Source organism: Hypomesus transpacificus, chromosome 11 (assembly GCF_021917145.1).
Source record: "Hypomesus transpacificus isolate Combined female chromosome 11, fHypTra1, whole genome shotgun sequence".
Taxonomy (NCBI): Eukaryota; Metazoa; Chordata; class Actinopteri; order Osmeriformes; family Osmeridae; genus Hypomesus; species Hypomesus transpacificus.
The window spans coordinates 3,433,881-3,445,817 of NC_061070.1; the positions used below are offsets into that span (position 1 = coordinate 3,433,881).

The 11,937-nt window shown below is 44.2% G+C and overlaps 1 long non-coding RNA gene across 1 annotated transcript; it reads left to right on the top strand.

The window, feature by feature from the left end:
• The first annotated feature begins 1,595 nt into the window (after positions 1-1,595).
• Positions 1,596-2,282, top strand: LOC124474194. Its single transcript, XR_006956793.1, has 3 exons — positions 1,596-1,684; positions 1,802-1,875; positions 2,198-2,282. It is a non-coding gene; the product is annotated as an uncharacterized LOC124474194 (long non-coding RNA).
• Positions 2,283-11,937: the final 9,655 nt, after the last annotated feature.

Genomic DNA, 11,937 nt, shown 5'->3' on the forward strand with positions numbered 1-11,937 from the left:
CTTGCATTATCATGCTGTCTGTTCCAGAAGATCCAGGAGCGTGACACAGCTAATGATCTATATGAATACATGAATACATGTTCATTGATGAGGTTGGATTCAACCTGGTGAAGAGGAGGTGCCAGGGCAGAAATGTCATTGGCCAGCACACCATTGTTGAGGTCCCTGCCGAGCGTGGTGGGAACATCACTTTGTGTGCTGCAATGGGTTGAGCAGGCCCGTTGACTGTACTGTACTGTTCTAAAAATTAAACTTTTTTTTTGCTGCATATGTGTGCTGTTTTATGTTTAACTATGAATAAAATGTGGCCTACACTGAGACATTTTACAAAAGTTGAAATGGCTCATTCTCCAGAGTCAGTCATTCATATGGTGTGTTCCATTTTAAGAATTGTGTTTTCAATTTTGCACTACTGTGTGCTGTGAATGCTTGGTAGTGTGCAGCAAATGCTTTTTGTGTGTACTGTTATGAATGGTATGTGTGTGTCATTTGAAAATATGGCTGTGTGTACCAAATGAGAACACAAGTTGCATTCTGTGAACAGGTGAGATATTTGATGGCAAAGAGTCCTCTTGCAAAGGGAGTGTCAGGTTTAGCATTTTGTGTGTGAGGTTTTCAGTTTTGTGTGTGCAGTTATGAGAAAGACGTTATTGTTTTGACAAACGTGTGTTAACAATTTTGAAAAACTGTAAGTAAAATGGACATTCAAATGTAAATAGCAAAATACAGACGTCAAATTATGCAGTTCTAATTATGATGCTACACAAGCTAGTTTTATAGTAATTCCCTCAACATGCAATTACGTAATTTCCAGATGTGATAAGTTGCCATTTATTCGTAGGGTAAAGAAGGTTGCAGTCTAGAAGACACTCTACTCTCAGAAAGCCAACGAGAGAGAGTGAGTGAGTGAGTGAGTGAGTGAGAGAGAGAGAGAGAGAGAGAGAGAGAGAGAGAGAGAGAGAGAGAGAGAGAGAGAGAGAGAGAGAGAGAGAGAGAGAGAGAGAGAGAGAGAGAGAGAGAGAGAGAGAGAGAGAGAGAGAGAGAGAGAGAGAGAGAGAGAGAGAGAGAGAGAGAGAGAGAGAGAGAGAGAGAGAGAGAGAGAGAGAGTGAGAGAGAGAGAGAGAGAGAGAGAGAGAGAGAGAGAGAGAGAGAGATAGAGTGAGAGAGAGACAGTGAGAGAGAGTGAGTGAGAGATTGAGTGAGAGAGTGAGAGAGGGAGAGAGAATGAGAGAGCGTGTGAGAGAAAGAGAGAGAGACAGAGAGAGAGACAGAGAGAGACAGAGAGAGAGAGACAGAGAGAGAGAGAGAGAGAGAGAGAGAGAGAGAGAGAGAGAGAGAGAGAGAGAGAGAGAGAGAGAGAGAGAGAGAGTCAGTATTTCCTCATGTTTCTTTGGGTCCACGCTCTTTGATATGATGTAGTCATCTGGCAGTCTGATAAACTCCCTGGAAGCCTCCATCCTAAGACACAGAGAGAAATTTAGCATCTCATACTTCATGACCAAACCCTGTTCTACTCTCCCCTAAACTTTGCAGTAGTGCCCCAGTAGCGGAGGGTGTTACCTGTCAAGTGAGTCCAGCTCCTCTTACTCTGAGCGCATCATCTGGCCCTCCGCCCGTTTCTGCTCTTTGAGCAGCTTTTTACGGATTGCAGACAATTTACAGAGGACTTCCCTCTCGTACTCTGGTAGGCAGCCTGACATATATACACACACAATCACATACCAACATACCAACTAATCCACAATGTGTTGGTTCTAGCTGTATGGAACATTTAGTGTTTTTGTGTGTGTGTTACCTGCAGCTCTCAGCTCCTTCCTAACAGCTGGGACAGAAGCTGTCTGGGATTGGAGCCCTGAAAGAGAACCCTTCTAAAAGGTGTGTGGGGGGGAGAGAGACATCAGTTTATACCTGTTTTCAGACCATGCTCTCCATACTACGTTTATGCTTTATATAAGCGGTAACTTACAGACATGGGGGTGGTGGGGCGTTTGCTGTCCATGCTGGGGGGACTGGGGGTGGACTGGGGGGCCCTGTGTCTCTTCTGGAGGGTGGGGATGGGGGGCGAGATCTCCCTTCGCACCTGCAGATAGACAGTAAGATGGGGATCATACTGATATTTCTGTTTGTTCAAATCTTTCTAATCAAGTTGTGTGGTCCTCTCACCTCTTGAATGCGCGCCTGTCTCTCTTTCTCATAGCGCGTCCTCCCAGCAGCAATCTCCTCTTCCTCCACCTTTTTGTTGTTCTTCTCCTTGGCGAGACGGACCAGCTCCTTGTTTTTGGCCGTTTGCTGTTGCAAGAAGAAGACCAAACTTTATTTAGCTAATAACAGCTGAGTCACAAGAACACTCCTGAAAGAGAACACTCCTAAAAGGGGTCTGTGGGGGACAGAGACATGTGTTTCTACCTGTTTTCAGACCATGCTCTCCATACTACGTTTATGGTTTATACAAGCGGTAACTTACAGACATGGAGGAGGTGGATCGTCTGCTGTCCATGCTGGGGGGACTGGAGGTGGACTGGGGGGCCCTGTGTCTCTTCTGGAGCGTGGGGATGGGAGGCGAGATCTCCCTTTGCACCTTCAGATAGACAGTGAGATGGGGATCATACTTATATTTCTGTTTGTTTAACTTTCTAATAAAGTTTTGTGGTCCTCTCACCTTTTGAAAGCGCGTCTGTCTCTCTTTCTCATAGCGCATCCTCCCAGCAGCAATCTCCTTCTCCTCCACCTCATTCTTCTTCTCCACCTCTTTCTTCTTCTCCTCTGCAAGACGGACCAGCTCCTTGTTTTTGCCCCTTTTCTGTAGCAAGAAGAAGACCAAACTTTATTTAGCTAATAACAACTGAGTCACAAGAACATGTTACACTCGCTTAAGTGTTTATTGTCCACACCATAAAAATCCAATTCTACGATCAAGATTGTTCAGCATTGTTATTCAAGAGTGTGTGGTCCACATAAGATAAGTTGTATACTGTATATTGCAAAGGCATATACGGTCATTTCTGCCAAATCCCTCTTAGCCAATCAGTGCCCAGCTGACCTCCATCTCCTTGAGTTTTCGGATCTCCTTCTCCTCTTCAAACTCCCTCTTCATTTGAGCCCTCTGCTCTGCCAGCCTCCTCTCTTCCTTTGCCTCCTCCAGGCGTAGCTTCTCCCTCTCCTCTGCCTCCTTAAGGTGCTTCTCCTCAATCTGGGCAGGGCCCGAAAGGTAAACAGTTTGTTATACAACATCATGTACCTGTGTGTGTGTGTGCGCGCGTGTGCGTGTGTTTGTGTACAGTACACAACATCCATCAAATCAGTGGCTTGTTGAAGCTAAAAGACCCTACAGCCACCAGAGGCCAGGGTCTTGAAATCTATACATGACACATCCCAAACCATACCACACTGTACCTGTTTTTTTAGACCAAGCTTATACTTATCCAGTTCAGTAAGTTGATGAAGCGTTGGCTGATTGGGAAACACATTTCCTCTGGCATACATCGAGGTCTGGACAGGGGCAAAACCTGCAAAGATAAAGTACAACAGTCATATGCATTGTGTGTACGTGTGTATTACATTCGCGTGAAATGATGTGATGTCTGCAGTGCGCCAGCTGGTGCAGTGACTGTCTACCAGAGACTGTGTTGATGGGAGGCAGTCTGTCCTCCCTCAGGATGGGCCTGGTGGCTTTTTTCAGAGAGGTCTCGGGGTTCATCCAAGCTTCCTCATTCTGCCTGTGCATCTGCTTCAGGTCAGCTAGACAGGCAGAGTACAGTCAGACACTTTATACAGAAATATCTGCCATCAATTGAACTCCAATCAACTTATGCAATCCTGTAGGGTGAGCCAACATGGAATGTAAGTGAAACATGCTACAACGTACTAATGAGGTCCCCTTGGTTGTCTCTGAGGGGTGCGCCGCACCCTCCCCGGCCCCATGGGTCATAGTTCTTGATTTCGGCCTCCAGCTTGGCCTCAGCCCGGTCCCTCTCTGCCTTCTCCAGCCTCCGGCGCTCCTGCTTCTCCTGGATCTGCAGGGATTCAAGGTTATGGAGGAATTTGGTGAGGAATACTGACTCCCCTGGAACTACATGTACCAGAGGTTTGAGGATAGACTCAGTCAGCGTACACAATGACATCATCATGAACATGAGACTTTCATCTTGCACAACTAGAATAATTCATCCTTTGTGAATAAAGATGGTCTTGTATTTACCTTTATCAGGTTATAAAAGCATAATGATTATTTCATAATGAAACAGAGTCGCTAAAGGCTCTAAATGGGAAGGATCCCCTTTGTGAATTAAAGTAACGTATACAAAAATAAACAAATCTACTTTGATGTACAACTGCTCTGTTTCATCTGAGCAAAAGGCTACCTACTCTCCTTTCTCTACCCTTTCTGTCAAAACCTTACATGCCCACCATCACAAGGTCCACCTTGGAATTTCAGTCACCACATCTCAATTTCAACCACAACATCTCAAAGTTGATGAAGAACATTCCATGTTCTACAGTTCAGTCCACATGATGGTGAGTTTGTTCTTTCAATCCCAAAACATTATCTATGAGCAGAACTAATTGCATTTGGGGTATTTTGGTACTGTATTCCAACTGATAGAGGTGGGGGGGAGGAGGTCACCTGCTGTTCCAGTTCCTCCTGATAAGTTGGCGCCCTCCGCTCAACGGGCCCCACCCTTCCCAGTCTGGTGGTCCTGCTCTCTCTATCGGGAGGTCCACCCTCCTCAGCCCAGGGACCCCTGCCCTCGGCCAGGTGTTGCCCCCAGTGCGCCCCTGTCTGCTGGTTAGCAAACAAACTGCTGGAACTGTCACTGGTCTGGACATGATCAGAACCTGCAAAGATGAAATATATTACAACCATGTGTATTCCATGCACTTTAATGTATGTGTTATCTGCAATGTGCCAGCTGGTGCAGTGACTGTCTACCTGAGACTGTGTTGATAGGAGGCAGCAGTCTGTCCTCTCTCAGGTTGGGCCTGGTGATATTGGCTTTTGTCTGAGAGGTCTCGGGGTTCAGCCAAGCTTCCTCATTCTGCCTGTGCATCTGCTTCAGGTCAGCTAGACAGGCAAATCATAAGAAGTGTTTTAAATACAAGATTCAAAAGTTAAAACCAGCAGACCAGCAAACATTTTTACCCCTGACTTCAAAACTGTTTAAAATGTGGCCCTCTACAAAGTGAATATATCAAATCATGTTATTTGTATAGCCCTTCTTACAAACAATGTCACAGAGGGCTTCACAGATCAGATGAGCACCTACATATATATATATATATATATATATATATGGGGATGAGCCTGTATCTCTCATCAATTTAAGACAGTTCCACTCATGCGATCCTGAAAGGTGAGCCAACAATGAAGGTAAGTGAAACATGCTACAACGTACTTATGAGGTCCCCTCGGGTGTCTCTGTGGGGTGCGCCGCACCCTCCCCGGCCCCATGGGTTGTAGTTCTTCATTTCAGCCTCCATCTTGGCCTCAGCCCAGTCTCTTTCTTTCTTTTCCAGCCTCAGGCGCTCCTGCTTCTCTTGGATCTGGAGGGATACAAGATTTTGAAGGAATATGGTGAGGAATACTGACTCCCCTGGAACCACATGTACAAGAGATTTGAGGATAGACCCAGCATAGATTGTGACATCATCATGAACATAAGACTGACTTTCACTGGGTGAGACGGTCTAAATGGGATGAATCAAACTAACTTACAAATGATGTTAAAAATCAAAATAAATGTACAACTTTTATCATTGATATGACCAAAACGTTCACTCCTCCAATCTCTGTACCATTCATATCAAAACATGACATGCCCACCATCATTGCTCTACTTGTTTCAAAGATAGACTAAGGTAAAACACAGAATCTCAACTCAAAGTTGATTGAGAAAATTCCATGTATCTAAGTTCAGTCCATGTTTTGTTGAGTTTGTACCTTCAATACCAATCACTTATGCATGAGCAGAATCAATATTATTTACAGTAGTTTGTGTATTCTTTTACAGTATCTCAACTCATAGAAGGGAGGGGGAGGTCACCTGCTGTTCCAGTTCCTCCTGATAAGTTGGCGCCCTCCGCTCAACAGGCTCCATCCTTCCCAGTCTGGTGGTCCTGCTCTCTCTATCGGGAGGTCCACCCTCCTCAGCCCAGGGACCCCTGCCCTCGGCCAGGTGTTGCCCCCAGTGCGGCCCTGTCTGCTGGTTAGCAAACGACCTGCTGAAAATGTCACTGGTCTGGACATGATCACAACCTGCAAAGATGAAATATATTACAACCATGTGTATTCCATGCACTTGAATGTATGTGTTATCTGCAATGTGCCAGCTGGTGCAGTGACTGTCTACCTGAGACTGTGTTGATAGGAGGCAGCAGTCTGTCCTCTCTCAGGTTGGGCCTGGTGATATTGGCTTTTGTCTGAGAGGTCTCGGGGTTCAGCCAAGCTTCCTCATTCTGCCTGTGCATCTGCTTCAGGTCAGCTAGACAGGCAAATCATAAGAAGTGTTTTAAATACAAGATTCAAAAGTTAAAACCAGCAGACCAGCAAACATTTTTACCCCTGACTTCAAAACTGTTTAAAATGTGGCCCTCTACAAAGTGACTATATCAAATCATGTTATTTGTATAGCCCTTCTTACAAACAATGTCACAGAGGGCTTCACAGATCAGATGAGCACCTACATATATATATATATATATATATATATATATATATATATATATATGGGGATGAGCCTGTATCTCTCATCAATTTAAGACAGTTCCACTCATGCGATCCTGAAAGGTGAGCCAACAATGAAGGTAAGTGAAACATGCTACAACGTACTTATGAGGTCCCCTCGGGTGTCTCTGTGGGGTGCGCCGCACCCTCCCCGGCCCCATGGGTTGTAGTTCTTCATTTCAGCCTCCATCTTGGCCTCAGCCCAGTCTCTTTCTTTCTTTTCCAGCCTCAGGCGCTCCTGCTTCTCTTGGATCTGGAGGGATACAAGATTTTGAAGGAATATGGTGAGGAATACTGACTCCCCTGGAACCACATGTACAAGAGATTTGAGGATAGACCCAGCATAGATTGTGACATCATCATGAACATAAGACTGACTTTCACTGGGTGAGACGGTCTAAATGGGATGAATCAAACTAACTTACAAATGATGTTAAAAATCAAAATAAATGTACAACTTTTATCATTGATATGACCAAAACGTTCACTCCTCCAATCTCTGTACCATTCATATCAAAACATGACATGCCCACCATCATTGCTCTACTTGTTTCAAAGATAGACTAAGGTAAAACACAGAATCTCAACTCAAAGTTGATTGAGAAAATTCCATGTATCTAAGTTCAGTCCATGTTTTGTTGAGTTTGTACCTTCAATACCAATCACTTATGCATGAGCAGAATCAATATTATTTACAGTAGTTTGTGTATTCTTTTACAGTATCTCAACTCATAGAAGGGAGGGGGAGGTCACCTGCTGTTCCAGTTCCTCCTGATAAGTTGGCGCCCTCCGCTCAACAGGCTCCACCCTTCCCAGTCTGGTGGTCCTGCTCTCTCTATCGGGAGGTCCACCCTCCTCAGCCCAGGGACCCCTGCCCTCGGCCAGGTGTTGCCCCCAGTGCGGCCCTGTCTGCTGGTTAGCAAACGACCTGCTGAAAATGTCACTGGTCTGGACATGATCACAACCTGCAAAGATGAAATATATTACAACCATGTGTATTCCATGCACTTGAATGTATGTGTTATCTGCAATGTGCCAGCTGGTGCAGTGACTGTCTACCTGAGACTGTGTTGATAGGAGGCAGCAGTCTGTCCTCTCTCAGGTTGGGCCTGGTGATATTGGCTTTTGTCTGAGAGGTCTCGGGGTTCAGCCAAGCTTCCTCATTCTGCCTGTGCATCTGCTTCAGGTCAGCTAGACAGGCAAATCATAAGAAGTGTTTTAAATACAAGATTCAAAAGTTAAAACCAGCAGACCAGCAAACATTTTTACCCCTGACTTCAAAACTGTTTAAAATGTGGCCCTCTACAAAGTGACTATATCAAATCATGTTATTTGTATAGCCCTTCTTACAAACAATGTCACAGAGGGCTTCACAGATCAGATGAGCACCTACATATATATATATATATATATATATATATATATATATATATATGGGGATGAGCCTGTATCTCTCATCAATTTAAGACAGTTCCACTCATGCGATCCTGAAAGGTGAGCCAACAATGAAGGTAAGTGAAACATGTTACAACGTACTTATGAGGTCCCCTCGGGTGTCTCTGTGGGGTGCGCCGCACCCTCCCCGGCCCCATGGGTTGTAGTTCTTCATTTCAGCCTCCATCTTGGCCTCAGCCCAGTCTCTTTCTTTCTTTTCCAGCCTCAGGCGCTCCTGCTTCTCTTGGATCTGGAGGGATACAAGATTTTGAAGGAATATGGTGAGGAATACTGACTCCCCTGGAACCACATGTACAAGAGATTTGAGGATAGACCCAGCATAGATTGTGACATCATCATGAACATAAGACTGACTTTCACTGGGTGAGACGGTCTAAATGGGATGAATCAAACTAACTTACAAATGATGTTAAAAATCAAAATAAATGTACAACTTTTATCATTGATATGACCAAAACGTTCACTCCTCCAATCTCTGTACCATTCATATCAAAACATGACATGCCCACCATCATTGCTCTACTTGTTTCAAAGATAGACTAAGGTAAAACACAGAATCTCAACTCAAAGTTGATTGAGAAAATTCCATGTATCTAAGTTCAGTCCATGTTTTGTTGAGTTTGTACCTTCAATACCAATCACTTATGCATGAGCAGAATCAATATTATTTACAGTAGTTTGTGTATTCTTTTACAGTATCTCAACTCATAGAAGGGAGGGGGAGGTCACCTGCTGTTCCAGTTCCTCCTGATAAGTTGGCGCCCTCCACTCAACAGGCTCCACCCTTCCCAGTCTGGTGGTCCTGCTCTCTCTATAGGGAGGTCCACCCTCCTCAGCCCAGGGACCCCTGCCCTCGGCCAGGTGTTGCCCCCAGTGCGGCCCTGTCTGCTGGTTAGCAAACGACCTGCTGAAAATGTCACTGGTCTGGACATGATCACAACCTGCAAAGATGAAATATATTACAACCATGTGTATTCCATGCACTTTAATGTATGTGTTATCTGCAATGTGCCAGCTGGTGCAGTGACTGTCTACCTGAGACTGTGTTGATAGGAGGCAGCAGTCTGTCCTCTCTCAGGTTGGGCCTGGTGATATTGGCTTTTGTCTGAGAGGTCTCGGGGTTCAGCCAAGCTTCCTCATTCTGCCTGTGCATCTGCTTCAGGTCAGCTAGACAGGCAAATCATAAGAAGTGTTTTAAATACAAGATTCAAAAGTTAAAACCAGCAGATCAGCAAACATTTTTACCCCTGACTTCAAAACTGTTTAAAATGTGGCCCTCTACAAAGTGAATATATCAAATCATGTTATTTGTATAGCCTTTCTTACAAACAATGTCACAGAGGGCTTCACAGATCAGATGAGCACCTACATATATATATATATATATATATATATATATATATATATATATATATATATGGGGATGAGCCTGTATCTCTCATCAATTTAAGACAGTTCCACTCATGCGATCCTGAAAGGTGAGGCAACAATGAAGGTAAGTGAAACATGCTACAACGTACTTATGAGGTCCCCTCGGGTGTCTCTGTGGGGTGCGCCGCACCCTCCCCGGCCCCATGGGTTGTAGTTCTTCATTTCAGCCTCCATCTTGGCCTCAGCCCAACCTCTTTCTTTCTTTTCCAGCTTCAGGCGCTCCTGCTTCTCCTGGATCTGGAGGGATACAAGATTTTGAAGGAATATGGTGAGGAATACTGACTCCCCTGGAACCACATGTACCAGAGATTTGAGGATAGACCCAGCATAGATTGTGACATCATTATGAACATGAGACTGACTTTCACTGGGTGAGACGGTCTAAATGGGATGAATCAAACTAACTTACAAATGATGTTAAAAATGGATATAAATCTACAACTTTTACAATTGATCCGACCAAAACGTTCAGTCCTCCATTCTCTGTACCATTCACGTCAAAACATGACATGCCCACCATCATTGCTCTACTTGTTTCAAACATAGACCAAGGTAAAACACAGAATCTCAACTCAAAGTTGATCAAGAAAATTCCATGTCTATAAGTTCAGTCCATGTTTTGGTGAGTTTGTACCTTCAATACCAATCCCTCATCTATGAGCAGAATCAATACTATTTACAGTATTTTGTGTATTTTTGTCCGGTATCCCAACTCATAGAAGGGAGGGGGGCTCACCTGCTGTTCTAGTTCCTCTTTGTACGTTGGTGCCCTCCGCTCAACAGGCTCCACCCTTCCCAGTCTGGTGGTCCTGCTCTCTCTATAGGGAGGTCCACCCTCCTCAGCCCAGGGACCCCTGCCCTCGGCCGGGTGGTGGCCCATGTACACCCCTCGCCCCCCTTCAGTCAGAGTGGAGGGATCTCTTCTGAGGGAGGCACCGTACTCCTAGGGAAGAGAGAAAAGGCTTCATGCTGTGAGCAGTGATCCATTTAAAATGACATTTACTCGCTACAAATGAGGTGCCATTCACAGATGAGTATTCCTCTCACACCATTTTTGAAATAAAAGCCAGTCAGCTGTCTATACTCTACAAATAAAGAGAAACTCACCCTTGTTTCCATGTAAGGACCATCTTGTTTAAAGTTAGGGTTAAGCTTCATTTTCTGAAACTTTGGCCCTCTGTTGCTTGAGGAAGTTCTCAAGTTGAGTTTTCTCAATTTTGCAGATGGAAAATTGTGAACACTCCTGTGAACACAAGACAGTGTTTACCTACTAGTATTTGGCAACTGGTAAGGCACACAGGTAGCCTACTTAAGGCTTCTCTTCCAACTAAAGCACACCAAAAGTTCTCACACATGATGTAACTCCCATATTTCTGACAGTGCTCGTTCTTAACTGTGCAATGACACTAATATTAGTGGTACGCATTAAGACCTTATCTCTGTACTGAGTTTCTGTTTGTGTCAGTCTTAGCTAATATCGGCTGCCAAAAAGCGTCAGGCGTGACATCATAATGCTTTGGAATGCCAAGATGTGTCCGTTGCTATGTCAACTTCTGATTATGATGTCACGCCTGATGCCTCTTTGCAGGCAAGTTCCCCATGGTAAAAGTGGGGGTACGCGCACCCCGAAGGACGCGGATCGTTCTCTGGTGTACGCAAAATAAAACGGGGATTTTCCTTCCCAAACAGTCCTTTTGATGATTGGTCGACTGCAGTCTCAGTATCAAAAATAAATACATGCACTCTAGGCCTAGTGTATCAACAGAAGGATGTCATCACAATGTCTAATATGTCGGCTAAGGGATAATGTTAAAATTATATCATTAGGCTACAAAATAACAGTGTGTGAATCACGCATGGTCATTTACCTTTGTTCGTATGTTAAGTAAACATTTGTATCCCGCCTACACAATTCATTCATTATTTTTATAAGTTACATCGGAAAGTCATCAATAGGCCTACTAAGTAGCTTGAATAGATCAGTAACACTCCTGAAGCTTTAATGTATTTAAATGGTTATTATGAAGATTTTGATCTCATTAGGCCTACATCTTACAATTCTTTGTGAAGAATGGTCTGAAATAAAATCCTGTATTTACATCAGTGTATTCCCTAAATGCTTTGAGCTGTGTGTGTCATCCAAAAATACCACCAGTGGAACTATTTCTGTTGTCATGCTGTATTACCAGTTTTTCTCCATTGCTTTGGCTCAATTCTTGAAACAGAAATGACATTCTCAAAGCTCCACGTGCATTTAGCAAAATAGCCTTTATGGTTCAGCACAACTACATAGATCACCTTCAAAAGGTCATATCTCAACCAAAACAGTT